Source organism: Drosophila novamexicana, unplaced genomic scaffold (assembly GCF_003285875.2).
Source record: "Drosophila novamexicana strain 15010-1031.04,08,12 unplaced genomic scaffold, DnovRS2.1 tig00000932-arrow-arrow-pilon, whole genome shotgun sequence".
NCBI classification, from domain to species: domain Eukaryota; kingdom Metazoa; phylum Arthropoda; class Insecta; order Diptera; family Drosophilidae; genus Drosophila; species Drosophila novamexicana.
The window spans coordinates 394,270-413,275 of record NW_020824832.1 but is presented as its reverse complement, the minus strand read 5'-3'; positions in this window follow the sequence as shown (position 1 = coordinate 413,275).

Below are 19,006 nucleotides of genomic sequence, written 5' to 3'. Positions count from 1 at the left end.
TACAACAGCTGCAGCTTGTTTATGTTAGCGGCTTTCTGTTGATGCGTTTTTGTTTACAAATTATTCTTGACATTATTTGAGCTTGGCTGCAGAAGGCATGCTAATGTTATGATTATTCAATTTGTAAACATACAGTGGGTTATATCATTACAATGCAGCTTATAGATAACAGTGGTTCAAAATTCTGTTGTTGTAAATATGTTACTAAATATATCTTAATTTGAGCGATTGACTCCCCACCCATCCATGCACGTATATACGCATGTACTACCGCGCTGATAAAATGGTATGTAGGTGTACTATATATATAAATGACATTAATTAAATCGCTTGAATAAATTTAGCCTGCCTAATGAGCTCTCTGGGGTGCTAAGGGCGAAGTAAGTGAATGATGAATTTATATAGGTATGTATATATATAAATTAGAGCATTTATAAATGCAGTTTTATATGTTTTGCTTATTTGCATTCACAAATGCAGTTAAGTTAACCAAGAACGGTAATTTATGGAAAGGAGCGGTACGTTTCGTTTAATTCATATCCAAACTTAGACTAATGAAAAACTATTTTGGTTATAATAAGCAAGGTTAGCCTGCATCGCCGTCGCTGCCACGGAGCCGCCGTCGCTGTTGCAGAGTCGCCGTCGCTGTCACCAAAAGTGCGGCGTTAGCGCTTCGTGTGTCGTGTCAGATGACCGTCGTGGCCGGCAACATAGTTGCGACATATCCGCTGCGATCATGACTCTGGTCATTGGCTTCCCCAGAACGCTGGGTCAGCAAATACCAATATTCAGAGGTTAACTACTCCCCCTCTCGAAGACAGACCGTCCTCGGTCGCGTTCAAGTTTTTTCTGCGAGATTTTTTGGGAGTTTCGGCATTTGAACACCAGCTAATGAAGCCAGTAGTCCCCGGCTCCCAGAGCACAAACTAACAACATTATGCAAAGGGAAATTGCCGATGTGTTTTCGACTGCGACACTGTCTCTAACCTCCTTGATGTAGTTCAGGTTGTCCTCACTCAGACGAAGAATGTAGGGAAGGCTGAGCACCGTGTCGTGATCGCTGATGTTTAGTAACGGAGATGCCGCTACTGCCGGAAACCGATTTTTCACGCTCATGCGAATAAAGTATCGCGTGCCATTTACCATGGCATGGGATGCGAAAGTGACAAGGCTTGTCCCATCTACTTTCATTGCGGCGGAGTCGTCATAGCTAAGTATTGCGCTGCGATCGTTTATGATGATAATGCCGTCGTTCACTATGGTGACAAGGTCGAGGTGACTCGGCTGCGTTTGGCAATGAGCCGTACCTCCTGCATAGAGGCCTTCCGCGCAGCTGCTGCTTTTGGACCGCTTACAGAATGTGGCAGTTGCTGTTTGTGAACAATTTACTACAGCTAAAATCTGGCCATCGCAATCAGCCACCAAATTGTCGTGAAGTTGAAGTACGGAACCATTGTGGGCGATTGGGAATATGGTTATCTTCCTGCATTGCTTGCTTATTATGGGGAACTGAATTATGAAAGTTATTACATTGTTCTTATGTTCTACTTTAATATTAGATACTTTCAAAATGTCTGTTATGGGGGTCCCTGTGACTTGGTCAGTGAAAATCTTCAGTAAATCAGAGTGATCAATTATTGCTGGATTTATTACATTTATTTTTTCTAATGTTAAAGTAAGCGTAAGGTTCCCTCTTTCTGTTATCAATAAGGTGACCTGTGTCGGCCTGCTTATCTTTTGAGGAGTTTACAGTGTCGGTCAGTTGGTTAATCTTTTCTTGTACTTAGGAATTTATTGAAATCTGCCTATTGCTTGCAGTGACCAGCTGCGTCTGCGTTAGTTCTACTCTCTTAAAGTCGTTCGCGTTCCCAAGAAGTCGAGGCTTCTTACCTTACGATGGTGCACATCGAGGGCGGACAACATGTCCATTACATGTCCAGTGTCAACTTCCAGCGATTTCCTCATATGGGAATGCGGAAATAGTCACGTTTGTTTCATAGTTTCTTCAGTCATTGTCTCGTAGTCCGTAAGGTTAGTAGTGTAACGTAAGTATCCGTAGCTGTCCCATAGTAAAATGTCCCCGTCCATAATTGGTATGTAGTCCGCGTGCTAGTAGTATGGTGAACGTAATACTAAAATGTTAAATGTTATGAAAACGGTAATGAAAGAATTGTGCTTTTAATTCAACGGAGGTTGTCCGTGTGGACCACCCCCCCCCTTAATGAGGACCGTTGTCCCCAAGTCCGCTTCAACCTTTTTTTCAATGCACAAGGGCGATAACTTGTTGCCTAGTCTGTGGTTCGTCTTAACCAGGATCTTTTCAATTACTTCAAAGACTCTGTTCTGACGCCTTTAGTTAACCCTGGCATTCTGCTGCATTTGAGCCTTTTCTATCTTGCATCTATCCCCGCGGGTAGATTCCGACAGAGAGTTAAGCAATATGTCCTTAGACTTTTTGTCAACCACTGAGTGAATGGAATTTTTATATTCGATAGTGGCCTGCAGGATGAGGTTGACCGTGTCAACTATACCACTTTGTAGCTTCATGCACCTAGGTATTTCCACAAGAGTACTGTGAAAGCGTTCTACCTACCCATTAGACGTGCTATGAACGGGAAGCGCATTTACCACGCTGACGCTGTAATCATTCAATAGCAGAGACCTGATAGTCTCTGACTTGAATGCGAGCTCATTGTCGCAATATACCTGCTTAGCCGAAGGGAAAATATTTATTTAAACTAGCAGGGGCGGTGTCGTGTGTTCTATCGTTCGAGATGCTATAGGCTGGACCACCGCAAACTTTGAGAATTTGTCTACGCAAGTCAAAAAGAATTTTTTGTCTGTGGAGAAAATATCGATATGTAACATTTCTCTTGTTTTTGACGGAAGAGGCGTCTGGCCGAGTGCCTGCTTCTTTGGGTGTCTGTCGTATTTAACTTTTGTGCAAATCTTACATTTAAGGACCACCTCATTAGCAAATTTGGTCATTCCAGGAAAATAATATTCCGTCAAGACCTGTGTTCTTTAGTGATGATTTCTCTTCTATCACTGACGTCGAACACGTCGGCCATGAAGTTTTTGCAATTCCAAAACTTCGTAGTCGGAAAGGCTTTTACAAAGTGGCCAAGATTGGGAGAGTACAATGAAACGCATTAGCCACGTTCGGGTTAATGACGGTCTTTATTGTTTCGTTGTTTTTTCGCTGAAAAGTATGAAACTCCTCTTCAGAGGAAAGCGTGCCTCTTCTAATACCATCTGGTCCCGGAAGCAGTTTAGAGGCTTCCCGTCGAATCAATTGTGTAAGACAGGGACAATTCACTGTGAATTGTAGCCGCGTCAGATTCTAGCTCATCGCGGTTGCCCTGCCGGGTGTTCACGTTTTGGCGCGACAGTGCGTCAGCTACATGATTCTCTTTGCCAGGCTTATAGAAAAGCTTGGCCCTGTTTTATCAATGGGCGGTTTCCTACACTTTATTTTTGCATTGGGATTGCTCTCGAATACCGAGAACGTAAGAGGCCAGTGAAAATGTTTACATCTTTAACCCCGTAAAGAAAGTGTCGTAGTTTGCCTAGCGCCCAAACGATGGCAAGCAACTCTCGCTCGTTAGTAGTGTAGTTTCACTATCTTTTAAAGACTGGGATTCCATCGTTATGGGGCGGCCTTTCTGTGACAGAACTGCGCCAATACCGTAGGCTGAGGCGTCTGTAGTGAAGTCAAATGGTTTTCTATAGTTCATCAGTATGACGTCTTCCGACGCTAATATGTTCCAAAGCCGCCCTGCCAACTGTAAAGGCTGCGAGTGGTTCATCGAATATACAAAGCGTGCGGGAGCCCCAAAGCCCTCCAAAATTAAAAATCTTCCACCCAACCAAGCGTACCGAAGCCACAGCAATAAAGTTCATGGGCGTAGGCCTGTTGACTTCCCCCGTACAGCACCCACTGAACAAGTAGAAGGGCTTTCATACACCGCTGCCACCAGAAGGGACTAGCTGCATTCAGCAAAGAGAACAACGCACCCGGTGCTAGCCAGCGAGAAGGACCAGCGCAAGCTAGGCTACATAGATTGCTGAGGTAACAGCAACAGGAGAGACTGACTGCGCAAGAACAGCAACAGCAGGTATCTAGAAACGGAGAAAGACTCTGCCATCAAGGACATGAGCCGAGCTATCGAGAGGATAGCAGTAATACAACAGCAGGTTTTGGATATGCAACAGCAAATGAACACACCACTGAAGGTGTTTATCTGGAATGCCAATGGCATTTTAGGTAGTGTACTAGAGCTGGACGCTCTCGTACAAAAACACCCCATTGGAATAATTCTGCTGTCAGAAACTAGAACCAACGGTCCTACTTTCCCCAGAATCTTTGGCTTCGAGGCGTACCCTGTACACTGGACTCAAAATCGCTCAGCTAGTGGCGGCTGCGCTGTCCTCGTCCGGAGTAACTTGGTTCACTTCCCGCAATTAGGCATTGCAAATCGTGTTCACAATATTCGACTATGAAAGTCTCCCCTGATGCGTGCGTGGACTTTGGAGTTGTCTATTGCAGGCAAAATGAGCAGACGTCGACTGATAATTTCAACGTTATACTCAACTCGGCTATCTGATGGGAGGTGACTGGAATGCACATCACTGGCTGTGGGGCGCAAATAGTAGCAATGTTCGCCAAACGAAGGTTGGCGAGCAACTAAAAACCCGAAGCACCAACCCTTGAAAACCGGTCCCTTTCTTCGTCACAATGGAACATACTGCCGTATAGACGAAGAGCAAGCTGATACCTTCGCCAGCCACCTGGAGAAACGGCTCACACCTTTCGATTTGGCCTCCCCAGAAGAGTTCGATGAGACTACCCGAGCGTTGGAGACTCCGCTTCAGATGTAATCACCTATTCGCGGAGAGGAGGTGCTCAACGTCGTCAAAGCCCTTCCCAGGGCTAAAGCACCGGGCCATGATGGAATATGCCACCACTCTTAAAGTCCTGCCAATAGGCACGCAAAATGGTACCACCGAGTGTCTATTGAGTGCAAGGTCCTGGACGAGATTGCGACCAGAGAGGACATCTGCGAGGCGCTGAATATTAACCTCCGAAAGGCGTATGGCCAACCACATGGAAGGTCAGCAATGAATTTACATTCAGCGACCACCAAGCAGTACATTTCGAGATCCATGGGAGAGTACGGAGAAAACAGCAGCCCAAGACAACAGGCCCCAAATGGAAGGACAACTGCCCAGACAAGGAAAAATACACGGACTCCCTACGCCATGCTCAATGGACTTGGCCCACGGAGTCAGCATAAGACATGGCGCAGCAGCCCATGGAAAAAGGAACACCTTTCTACTGGTGAAACGAGGAAATCAGTGACCTAAGGAAGGCCTGCCTGCATGCTAGAAGGCACTCTCTACGAGCCCGAGGCCGCCCAGACTTTGCATCTAGGCTGAAAGACCTGTGGGCAGTCAAGCGAGATCTCATGAGAAACAAAGCAAATCCAGCTGCTTCCAGCAAATATGCGATGAGACCGATGTAAGCCCGTGGGGCACGACATACAAGGTTGTCACAAAGAAGATCCGCAGAAAGGGATTAACCCGTATGACCTGCCCTACCGCACTTGCCACTATAGTTGAGGAACTGTTCCCCCCAACACCCTTGACTGGAAGTAGTCAACTACTCAAGTAGCCCGGTACTGGTGCAGCAGGTGTCGGCAGACAAAGTGGCAGTGGCAAGCAAAATACTAGGCCAGATGGGCTGCCAAACAAAGCGCTAAAGTTAGGCTAGCTGACGAAACCCGACGCCTTTGCCAAGACATATACTAGATGTCCACAGGACGGTGTATTTCCTAAGAAATAGAAGCGGCGGAAATTAGTCCTTCTACCGAAAGGGGACAGGCTAATAGAGGAACCCTCGGGATACAGGCCAATCTGCCTACTGGATAGGGCGGGAAAGGTTCTGGCGAGGATCGCGTGTTGTACACTACTGGGAGAGAAAAAGGCCCTGTCCATACAGCAAAATGGATTTCGCAAGGCAGGGTCGACGCAATTCAGGCGGTGGTTGATATTGCCGCTAATGCAATAGAGGGAACCAGCTGAAGGTGGGAGGACAAGGAGTATTGCTCGGTGGTTACGTTGGACATCCGCAATGCCTTTAACTTAGCAATCTGGTCTCGTATACTGGAAGCCGTAGACCGAATAGTTATACCATCCTCCCTTTTCCATATAATATCCAACTACACGTCCGATCGGGTATTAAGTTATGACACGCACACAATAGTCGAAATTGCTTGATTTCAAGTGGACACCGTTAGAATCGAGTGAAAGGCTTCCATTAAGTATCTGGGGGTCGTGTTACACAACAGGCTTAGCTTTCGACCGCACGTAGATTATGTTAGCCAGAAAGCAGCCAAAATGCAGGCGGCCCTTTCGAGGATGCTACCCAACATAGGAGGAACTAGAGCAACACCTCGCGAAAGTTGTAGCCTCCGTGCTGCACCAATATGGGCATCAGCGGTGGCAAGCCAGAAAGGCCATAAAAGAAAGATGTCAGGTCCTTATAAGCTCAGTGCACTCCGCAGTATTTCTGGAGTCCGGACGGTGTTGGCAGGAATGAACAGTATTGGCAGGAAAGCTGTCAGTAGATATATTGGCCAAGGAAACGGAGAAAACATACATAGCCTGAAAACCGACGAGAGAGACGCCATCTTAATGAACGTCATCCGACGGTCGGAGAGATCAACATCAATGGCAACTTGGCAGGTGAGATGGAACACGGCGAACAAGCGGAGATGAAAACATAAACTAATCCCCAATCTGGAGAAATGGATTAGGAGACGGAATGGAGAAATTATTTTTCACCTAACACAGTTCATTACTGGTCACGGTGGGTACGGGAAGAATCTCCATAGGCTAAGGCATGAGGACACTCTAGAGTGCCCGAACTGCCCGAATCTGGAAGAAGACCCGGAACACGTGCTCTACCAATGCTCGAGGTACAAAGATGCATGGGGGGAGTGGTGTTTATATTTTAAGTCAGGAACTGATTCAAATCCGCGGAGGCGTTCGATCTTTGTTTAAACATTTTGTTAAAATCTTCTCTGATGACAACTGACTCGTCTGCGATTCTTAAAAAAAATTGTTTCTAATCCGTTATGCTCGATAACATTTTATGTTAAACCGACTTTTGCCTTGACCTTTTTGATGAATGATGCCGTGGAAATTATTTTACAAATACAAAATTTAAAAAAAAAATAAGATTTTGCATAGAAGCAGTGTCTTGTCAATTGCATTATTCTGCATAAGACAAATCTGAATCAACCGATGTAGCTTCAGACTAAGCCCTGATCTTATAGCTTTGATTGCTTATCTGCTCGTTTATTACGTTGACCTTTAGTATAACGAGGGTTTTTACCTTAACAGCTTTAATTGTTTTCTTTTGGTGGGGCGTTCTGTGGATTCCGCTGAGCACTTTCCGTTGAATCAATTTGAGAGATATTATATTATCTAAGCTACTGCACACTTTTAGCTCATAGTTTTTTTCTAAGCACTGCTATTCAGGAGATGCGCAAAGTAAGGACTGGCTTTGTGAAAATATGATGCATGCTAAATGTGCAGGTCTCACTGGGCGTGATTGCGACAAGATCACCGCCATTGCCAGGAAGGGCTGTGGCGGCTTGCGTTGGTCGTGCTCAGAACGCATCGACAAGCAAATTGATTTCTCAAAAATGTATAATTCTGTGAGAAATCAATTCTTAATACTTAATAATGTTGCTAAGCTGCTCTTGAGTAACTTTGAGTCGAGTTTTGAGCTGCTTAGCAATATCAAAATCTCCACACAATCGCCGGTTAGATTCACAATTTTTGCATTTGCCCTCTCCGTCTGTTCAAACACCTATGCTTTTTTTGTCCGTGCCTGGCAACTTGGATTTACCTGCAATCTTTTCATTATCGTCTTCTCTGAGCGATTGAAATTGAAGTCCCAGTAGTCCCTGTAGTTGAGCCTGCCCCAGTTAGCGAAAATGCTACAGCCCCGTCAGTTTCTGGACGCAAAGATAGGCCTGCACGCAATCTAGCCCAGATTGTTGAAAGCAATCACGGTGCCTCTTTGATCCCTCTACCTCAAGTTTTACCTTCGGCCCCATCAGCTCCTATTATGACTGTTGTTGCCCCTCGTAGGCAAGTTTTTGTGTCTCGACTTTCGTCTGACACCACTTGTGAGTAATTGGCTGCCTATATTGAGACCAGGCCCTCTCCGTCTGTTCAAACACCTATGCTTTTTTTGTCCGTGCCTGGCAACTTGGATTTACCTGCAATCTTTTCATTATCGTCTTCTCTGAGCGATTGAAATTGAAGTCCCAGTAGTCCCTGTAGTTGAGCCTGCCCCAGTTAGCGAAAATGCTACAGCCCCGTCAGTTTCTGGACGCAAAGATAGGCCTGCACGCAATCTAGCCCAGATTGTTGAAAGCAATCACGGTGCCTCTTTGATCCCTCTACCTCAAGTTTTACCTTCGGCCCCATCAGCTCCTATTATGACTGTTGTTGCCCCTCGTAGGCAAGTTTTTGTGTCTCGACTTTCGTCTGACACCACTTGTGAGTAATTGGCTGCCTATATTGCTAGCAAATCTGCTGCCAGCGTGTCAATCACCAAATTTAATATCTCCACTCCTCGTGAAATACCATTATTCAAAATAAATGTTTCACGTGATATGTTCCCAATAATTTGTGATCCCAAATTTTGGCCTCTACACATAATTGCTCACGAGCTCGAGCCAAAAAAGCAAAACCAGCCTATCAACCTTCTATTCCCTTCGATACAAGGTACCGTTACTGCCGCAAAAAAACTAACATCTTCTTCCGGCCTAGTTTTTAATTCTTGTCAGAATGTCAGACGTCTCATTTCTAAGCTTAAAATTCTTTTTATGGCTAGCACTTTCTACGATTCGGATATAATTGCACTTGCGGAAACATGGTTAAATTCAACCATATCCGATCTTGAAGTTTTTTCGAACAATTTCATATTGCATAGAAATGATCGGCTGTCTCGAAGAGGTGGGGTATTCATTGACGTTAAAGCCACTCTTCAGTCAGAACAATTCTGTTGACTACGCCTACTGACGCTGAGATTGTCTCAGGTAAGGTGTCTTTTCCTACACGGAATATCTATATTACATGCTTTATGTCCCCCCTTCTTCTGATCATAAAGTTGATATGAAACATATTACTTGTATTAATGAAGTTTCTTCACGCGTGCGTAACAATGACCTATTTATGGTGTTGGGTGATTTTAATTTGCCGAACATCTCTTAGTCATTATTCACTGCCGAAAATTATCTTGTGCACTCAGCACAGCACGATTTTATAGACTGCATGCTAAATCTTCCGTTCTTTCATATCAATTCAATTTCTAATCATTTGAATAAAACACTTGACCTTGTATTTGTTAACGGCTACCTTATTTCTAATAAGTCTAGGTCCCCTCCTTTATCTCTTCCTGAGGATGTATATCATCCTACTTTAGAGTTTGCAATGTTCAATTGTATTCCTCTCTTTTCGTGCTCATCAGCCAATAAACCTCGCCGTTGCTTTCGCAAAGGAAATTATTCATTGCTTAATCAGCTTATTTATGCAACCGATTGGTCTTTCATATATGACGTTTGATATGAAAACTGCTATTAATTTTTTTTATAACACCCTAAACCAAGTCAATTCCTTCGACTACTTCTTCAAAACCACCCTGGTTTACGCCCAGATTGTCACAGCTAAAATATTTTAAATCTAAAAATTTTAATAAGTTTAATAAGTCTGGTTCGTGTAGAGACTTGGCTAAATATTCCATAGTCGAACTCCTTTCTTTTGAATTCTCAATGCTATGACAATTATCTAACTCGTTGCAAAAGGCAATTTGCCCAAATCCCAAACAGTTTTACAATTCTGTAAGCTTGAAGTGTACATCATTAAGTTTGACATCTTCTTCTTCTCTCGGGTTGGATGAAGCTAGCAATGACTGTGATTTCCTTTCTTGGTAAATGATGTTTTTTTTTTCTTAAATGCAAACTGATGTCATTTACACTGACCATGACATTTTACTTTTAAAACTTGACCAAGTAGGTTTCCCTCCGTCTCTATTGCTTTTGATTAGTTCTTATATATAAGGTAGAACCCAAAGAGTAATGCTGAGGCTCTAAACAGGTTCATGTTACTTCTGTTGTTCCTCAAGGTAGTCATCTTGAACCTTTACTCTTTACTCTTTTTATAAATGATCTCCCCTCTGTTATATCACACACTACACTACACGAATCCTTACATCATTTTCGTGTACAAGACGATTTGTACGCTTTGGTGTTCGGCCAATCAATTGCATCTGAATTGTTCAAAGTGTATATTTATGACATCAACAAAACGCCATTGCAACGTATACTAACAGTTAAGGATCTAGGCGTTCTTTTTAATTCTAAGCTCTGCTTCAATCTTCACATAGATATCATCGTTAATGAGGCAAAAGATGTACTTGGATTCATTAAACGTTGGTCTTAAGAGTTTAACGATCCTTTTATAACGAAACTCCATCATATACATCTCTCTTGTTCGCCCTTTTATTGAATACTGCTCTTGCATCTGGTCTCCGCAGTATAACAATAGCCAGGATCGTATTGAACCTGTTCAGAAGCAATTTCTCCTTTTTGCCTTACGAGGTTTGAATTGGGACCCTAATCTTCGGTTGCCATCCTACTCAAACAGGCTGCTTCTTCTTAATCTTTCGTCGTTAACCAACCGTAGGACAATTCTCCGTGCTGTTTTTTTACATTAGTTGATTGTTGGCGATATAGATTCCTCTTTTCTGTTAAGGTGTCTTCGATTCTCTGTTCCGTCTAGACCTACCAGGAATTATAGCCCCTTATTTCTACCTACGTGCACAACAAATTACGCCATGCACAATTCCTTTAGACTGTTATGCAAAAATTGCAATTGTTTGTATCACGTTTTCTCCACTGACCTTTCTCTACCCCTCATAAAATCGTTACTTTCAGGATACCTTCGGGAACTCAGTCACATTTCCCAGCTATGAGCAGGAGCATAGCTTGCCGGACTGACTATAAATTTTCCCCCACCGAGTCTGTGATTTCTTATTACTATTTCTTTATCCTACAATTTATATATATAGTTTAAATTTATTTACTTTACACACTCACTCCATTAATAACACACACTACACTCCATTAATAACATCTATCTTTCTTTTTTCCTATTGTATTTTTTTTAATATTATAAAAAATTAAGATTATTTTTAATTTTCACTTAAGAACGCAATGTTCGCTACTAGCACCCCTCTACTTAGCTGTAGGCTTTAATAGCTCCATTGACAAAATTTGCTCTGAAAAGGGGCACAGCTGGCCGAAATGCAAATAAAACACCTCCATCGGTCGGTGATGCCATTAGAAAATTTTTATATTTTGATATATTGAATAAGTAGGAAGACACTCGGTTTTATCGAGCTTACTTACTATTTTTGATTCAATGTCAAAAAAAATAATACTTCTTATTTGTTGTGCCACTATTGGTCAAATTACTAATAATTGCTTTCTGTCAACAGTATCTAGGCCTCGTCGCGCCTTATTGTTGTTGGTATGTGTGTCCAAACTCACACATTTTGGTGCACATCTGCAGGAATGTGTCTGCCAAGCCAAGGGAAGTTTATAAATTTAAGAAGATTGCAACATTTTGTTTTGTATATGACGTCACAGCTTTACGCTTTCTAGGTTTAGTCTTACTTAGACCAGTAAGTCAAAGGATATTTGTAAGTTTGCTAGGATGGTGGGTTTAGAAGGGTGAGGAAGTGCTTCGACCAAATCATACCTCGTACTACTTCAACACCACCTACACTACCGGGCCGTAGCCTCGCACCACCTACACTACCAGGCCGTAGCCTCGCACCACATGCTTCCACGCTATGTTATGGAAAAAGATTATGTTGAACACCGGGCCGTACACTACCAGGCCGGTGACTCGCACCACATGCTTCCATGCTAGGTTATGAAAAGAGATTATGTTGAACACCGGCTAGCTCACGTGTTCGAGGTTAGGATTAATAAAAATTGAAAAAAGGAATTAACAGCCTCTCTTAGTTAACTCTGTTTTATTCACATTCGTTGTTTCCTATATATTAGGCACTACCCTTATCCGTTTCCCTTAGTAAAGGCCCTGTCCCACTGCCTTGAGCCCTAGCGCTCCGCTACCAATTCAGGGTTATGTTCTTTACTTTATCTTCTTTGACACACGGCTACTTACTCCGATCGTCACCGCAAACGTGCCGGCACGGTCACCGGCGAGCCGTGCGCTTGTCTTGGTCGCTCAATTTCGCCACGAGCTTTAAATGTTCTAATTACCTATACAATGCTTACTTACTTATGTTTATATTTTATAATTATAATAATGAACAGTGGGGATACTACCTTTGTGGCCGCTTCACACGTCTTCCTTACTTCGACGACGATACCTTCGCTTTCCTGGCGGTGTTTATGGCGACGACTTCTGGATTCCTTAAATAACTTGTTGCTTATCCATTGCTTATGTTATTCCTGCCCTAGCAGTGGAGCTCACAATATTTGAAATCTACTCTATCTATTCTTAGCTTATGCTTCAGTTATTCAGTAAGGGCTGCTGCGGGTGCTCTTCTTCCACAGCCTTCGCGTCTGGATCCCCCCGTCTTCGGTCATCTCTTCGCAGAATGGCTTCAGCTGCGATATGTTGCCCACCACGTTCGCCTGGCCTCACTAGGCGCACTATGTTAGGCGACACGAACTTGGTCACCCGATAGGGGCCGACGAACTCTGGTGCCAATTTCGCAGCGAAGCCCTTAGCAGCGTTAGACAGTTGGTGCTGTCGTAACAGGACCATCGAGTCCAACGAAGGCCGCCACTCTCGTCTCCTTTTGGATTTGTTGTTGTTGTTGTGACTGCCCTGGTCCTTTGATGCACACTGGAGATTGCTGTGCACGATATAAAAGACTTATTTCAATCTACCAGCCTTTGTCCTAGGGTTTAACGCACTAGTTGCAGATCCCGGAGTCACCTGATCTTGCAGAGCGGCGGGCAACCGTGTTTCCCTACCCTGCATCAGGAAGGCGGGAGTGAATCCTGTCGAGCGATATCTTAGGCAAGAGCTCATCCTACGAACTCTGATGGTCTTCTATAAACTATGTTATCATGGTCTTTACGGTCCTGTTGGTCCTTTCGGCGGGTTGACTGTACCCCGTCGCACACAAAATTCTTGAGCATGGAACCTTCTCTCCAAACGCCGTCTGCAAGTGCGCCGCAGTAGCCCTCCTCAGTGGGACCAGTTCCATCCACTTCGAGAAAGCATCATGGCACACCAGTAGCATCGTGTTGCCATGTCTTGACTGTGGAAGGGGTCCTACAAAATCTGCGCAGAGCACTGCCATCGACTCCGCTACCTGTCTTGGCAGCATGCGACCAGCCGCTTTAAATTGCTCGCTCTTGAACTTCTGGCAAACTTCACAACATTTCACGTACTTGGCGGTGTAGCGGAACATACCCGGCCAGTAGTATCTTTGGGCCAACCTTGAAACGCCTTGAAGCCCGGCCGTGGGAGCATCATGGTATTCTCGCAATAGCTTCCTGGGAATGTAATCCTCATCGTCCGTCCGGTGGCCGAAATGCCTATACAATTGCCCATTCTCTTCTATGTAGTCCGGAAACTTGGCTGGCTCTTCGGAGATTTAAACACGCATACTCGCGACCCATTTGCAGGGGGCCTCGGCCAACACTGCCTGCTAACAGTTCTCTAGAGGATGCCTTGATAGTGCATCAGCCACGACGGTGAGCTTCCCTCGACAGAGGTGAAGGTCAAACTGGAATTGGTACCCTTCTAGGTAGCAACGCAGCTTCCGGATCGACCATACGATTGTCAAGCACTTTTTCTCAGTGGCGGAATAGTTCACCTCAGCCCTTAGCAATTTTCGACTTGCGGACGCTATCACCCGCTCCTGTCCCTCTATCTTCTGCGTCAGCATTGCGCCGAGGCCACCTTCACTCGCGTCAGTCTATAAGACTAATTTGGCGGAAAAGGCTGGACAATTAACGCAGTGCCTCCTTCTGTTTTTCAACCCATTCCCAGTTCCGCCCATTCTTTAAGAGTGCTGAGAGCGGCTGTACCTGAGTCGCGAAGTTGGGAACGGAGCGCCTGTATCATAGCTCCATCCCGATACACTGCCGAAATTCCTTACAATTAGTCGGGGCCCTAAGATTACGTTTCGCCTCCACCTTCTCTGGATCGGTTCGTATCCCTTCCCCGCAAATGACATATCCCAGACAGACCAACCTCTATTCCGAAATTGGCCGCCATTAACCGGCGGAATACCTCCCTCAAATTCTCTACATGTTGCTCTTTCGTTGCCCCCATTATCACGATATCGTCTAAGTAGGCGAACGTATGAGGCTCCATTTCCGGCCCTATTACCGTGTCCATTCTCTACTATCGGCTGCCATCGGTATCTGCCAGTACCCGTGCTTCAAATCCAGAGTGGAGATGAACCGGGCGTGACGCAACTGCTCCATGATGTGATTAATTCGAAGGACAGGATAAACATCTGGAATGAAATGTAGCCGGTAGTCGATCCAAATGCGCCACTTGCCAGTCTTCTTCTTGCATAAAACGATTGGAGCGCTGTTCGGACTACCTGGACCAGCTCATTTACATGTCACCTTAGTTCCGGAGCCAGATCTGCTGGCCACTCTGGGCTGGGTTCGCCCTGTGCCTCGCCTTTTCCGTGCACTGCCCCTTTTCCTGACAAGGGAGGCCGTCCCTCGGTTCCTTCTTCGCGTCTTCTTCATTTTGTTGCCGAGCAGGTGCTCCCTTTTCCTGACATGGGAGGCCTTCCTTCGGCTCTTCTCTTGTCCCAGGCCCCACGACCAGTGCCGCCATCGTCTCTAGGACCAGTTCTGCCTTGCCGCCACGCATTGTAGTGCGCTAGGCCAACGTCTACCATAATGCCTTCCCTACTTCAAGCGTGGACCCATCTGCCAGACTAATTAGCACTTGTACGCCCTGTGCTCTTCCCTGAATCGTGCACTTGCGTACGCATTCCTCACTCATGAGTGGCTCCGATGTCGATGGTGGCAGGCATCGTTCGCCCGCCAATCTCAACCGTAGCAACGATTCGGCCAATCCTGGCCTGAGCGACGCCGCTGCCAGTTTCCCGACAACAATCTTGGTTGCTCCTGCCCCGCTTCACACATACCCAGCAGAACACGACGTGTGCGTTGGGACACTCCCTGGTGAAGTGCCCCTAATGTGCGCCCCTTCGACATGCTCACCGCGGATCATATTTGGTTCCGGCCTCTTGGCTCACCATCTCATGGGTAACTTTCGCAGCGACCACTGCTGGTGGGGCAAGGGCCCTTCTGTCGTCAACGGTCGCTCCAGAACCGCTTGGAATAGACCGGAATGGGTTGAGGTGTCCCCCGGAGGCTGTATTGTCCTCCCCACTCTGCGCTACTCGAACTCACGACCACTTGACTTCCTGACTGGCTTCCCGAATGTTCTTCCCTCTGCTTCATGACCGTCTCTCTTACTCCACAGCTGAGACAAAGTGGAGAAGTATTGCCTTCGCATGTAGAGCCAATATTCAGGGGCGGCATTGTCGTAAATCTGGTGCAACTCCTGCGCCGGCTAATATCTGGCCTGATACATTAGATCCCTCAGCTCTATCAAGTACTCCTTGAATTCCTCCCCCACGCGTTGCCGGCTGGACCGTATTTCGTCCTCCAGCGTCTCAAAATAGCTCGGTGGCAAAAAGAACTCCAAGAAAACCCTCCTAAATACTGACCATGGCACATCCCCCACTACTCAAAAGCCAACGAGCGGCTCTGTCGCAGAATACCTCGCTCCAGGGATCCAGGGAAATACCATGTGAGATGGCACGCTCTTCTAGGTCTTCTAGGAACCCAAGGGGGCCGGATCGCCCATTATACCTCATACCCCACTTCCAGACTTGTTCTGGAACGTTCGCAAGTGGCCTAACCTCCGACTGAGTATATGGCCTAGGATTGTAAGGAGCACTACTTGGTTCAGGGGGTTCGCCGTATCTCTGCGTCGATAGCTGCTGATCGGCCGGCTCCATCTCTTGTGATGTCATGAGTTTCCCCTACACCCTTGACGGCTAAGCTAGGTGTGGAAATCGATGGACGCTCGTACAGTTGTGAGCTCCTCAGGTGGGGCTCCAATTTCTGACGCGATCGTCTGACAACATCGGGCGGCACGCCCCAGGATGGCGGCTCTAACGTTTGGGCATACTGAGACTCTAACTCGGAAAGCCGAGCCCAAATTACAGAGGTATGGCCGCCCTCCTGCACGTAAGTCCTTCTCCAGCCCGATCTCATGGGGGATCGCCACCTCCTCCTTGCTCCGCTGGCGGCAAGGCACTGACTCCATTTTAAGTTTTCTTACTTGCTTCTACCCTTCTATGTAGCCAGCGTCGCTCCCTCTTGCCTTTATTGCTCCAGTGGTTCCGTTGATTTATTTATTTCTTTTACTTTTGTTGTGTCTTTGTTTTTTGTCACTCCACCAAGAAAAAAACAAAAAAAAATAAAAATAAAAATGAAACCTCACAGCTGAAGCAGTTTCGCCGGTCACTCGTAGTCACTCTACAGTTGCTCTTTAATTTTTTCACGTTCATTCCTCTGGCTTGTAGGCATTCTAAGAAGAAGAAAATTGTAACAAGTACTTTTTCTTATCGATCTTTATGTTACACTTGTATGTCCATTTTAGCCACTCCACAAGAAACTTAATTCGCCCCACTGTACGACCGCTACCACAACGCCTTCACGGCCCTTCGACGCCGACGACGTACAAGCGTGATTTCGACGTCGCCCGTCTGGCGCGCGCGCGCTGTACTTTTGGGCCGACCGTTATCTTTCTGCTCTCCGCTTTGTGTGCCTGAGTTTGCATACATTTTCGTCGCCTAAGTCTTGCAGGTGTTTACTTTATCGACTAACAGGGTATGAAATGCACTTTCTGGGGTGTGCTCGACTACCTAACACCCTAGATTAATATTTTACCCATGCATGATGTCTTATTTTACGTACGGTACGTCCGACTAAAAATACCCTGTATGCACCTCCTTTTTCTCGAAAGCATTTATCTGGGCATACTTGCGGGGTTTTAATCCGCAAAAATGACACGCCCCTAAATGCCTCTAGGTCCCTGCACGGGCGCCACTTGTAAGGAAGCTACTGGCCGGTGTACAACTCTCAATCTTTCTAGGACCAGCAAGTCAAAAAATATTTGTTAGTGGAAAGCGGTTATGTTGAACGAATGGAAAGAGGTTATATTAAACACCGACTAACTCCGGTGTTCGAGGTTAGGATTTATAAGAAATGTAAAAAGTTATTAACCTCCTTTCTTAGTAAACTTTGTTTAATTCACATTCGTTGTTTCGTACTTATTAGGCACTACCCTTATCCGTTTCCCTTAGTAAAGGCCCTGTCCCACTGCCTTGAGCCCTAGCGCTCCGCTACCAATTCAGGGCTATGTTCTTTACTTTATCTTCTTTGACACACGGCTACTTACTCCGATCGTCACCGCAAACGTGCCGGCACGGTCACCGGCGAGCCGTGCGCTTGTCTTGGTCGCTCAATTTCGCCACGAGCTTTCGAAAATTCACATCGGAACTCGCGCTCTTCACCGCCGAATTGAAGTTGCATTCCCGAAAACGGTGTTGAGCAACCGATCAGAAACGCAGTTGCGCGGTTGCTGCGGCGGCCGGCGGTTACATTCAAACATAATTCAAACTGGGCTCCTTGCGCTTAACCAGCTTCAATACGTCGGCCCCTTGCTTTAACTGTTCTTGTTACCAATACAATGATTATCCTATAGCTATAATTATGAACTGTGGGATAGCTACCTTAGTGGCCGCCTTACAAATTTTTATTGCGAACGTTTATGTCGTCAAGTTTGATGACTTTAACTCTTATGTCCTAAGAGATTTACTCTAAAAGGATTTCGCGTATCACTTTTTATCGATTGCTTGAAAATTGGACAAGATATTGATATATGTTCATGTTCAGGAACGGATCCATTTGAAATCAAACGATATTTTTTTCTTCTTTTCCATTGACATTCTCTATCAGCATTTCCATACATACGGCAGATAACTATGTATTATACATTTACATTGCAACATTATCTGCACAACACAGTGAAATTAAATTCTATTCAACTATTAGATTCAGATCTTTCTAAAACAAATAAATTGCATGCATTTTGTTTGCATAAGAGCAGAAATAATTGGAGGCAGATCATTACGGACACACCGTTGGCGGTGATTGCAAGAATAGATTCAGAGTCTAATCGCAATTGGGTGGAGATCAGTCAGGATACATTGGCTCCAACAAAAAATGATTTGCTCCAATTCTTTGACTCACGATGTGAAGAATTCGGATTGAGCCAAGGGCTTTTTACTTCTGAAGTTGCTGCATGCAACAACAATGATAAGCCGAAGAAGGTGACAAGCAATTTTGCGACCACTGAGCAAGATTCGTAAGATGTTGTTCAACTGAAAATTTGCTTTTCGGCTGCTCGCAATTTCACAATATGTCTGTTGACCAACGACGCCCTTTTGTTAAAGGCTAATTACATCGTTAAGAGCTGAAACACGGGGCTTAGTAAGCTTCACTTAAAATCACGGGTATCAGGCATCACTCAAGACGCTACGGCGGACGTCCTGGGAAAAATCACATCACCATTGGTATGTAAAATTCATGCAAGACTTTGGGAGTCTATGCCAGATGCGAGAACTCAAACCAGGCGAGATACATACACACCAGGGTCAAGCCTTCACATGCCACATCCCCCAGTTTTGGGACAGAAGTTAAGAGTAGTGTAATGAGCAGAAATATCCACACGCTGCAAGGATCCTGATAGAAGACTTTTACGACGATAATGTCTTGACAGGAGCGTCAACTGAAGATGAGCTTCTCTAGCGCCGAGATGAACTCATGCA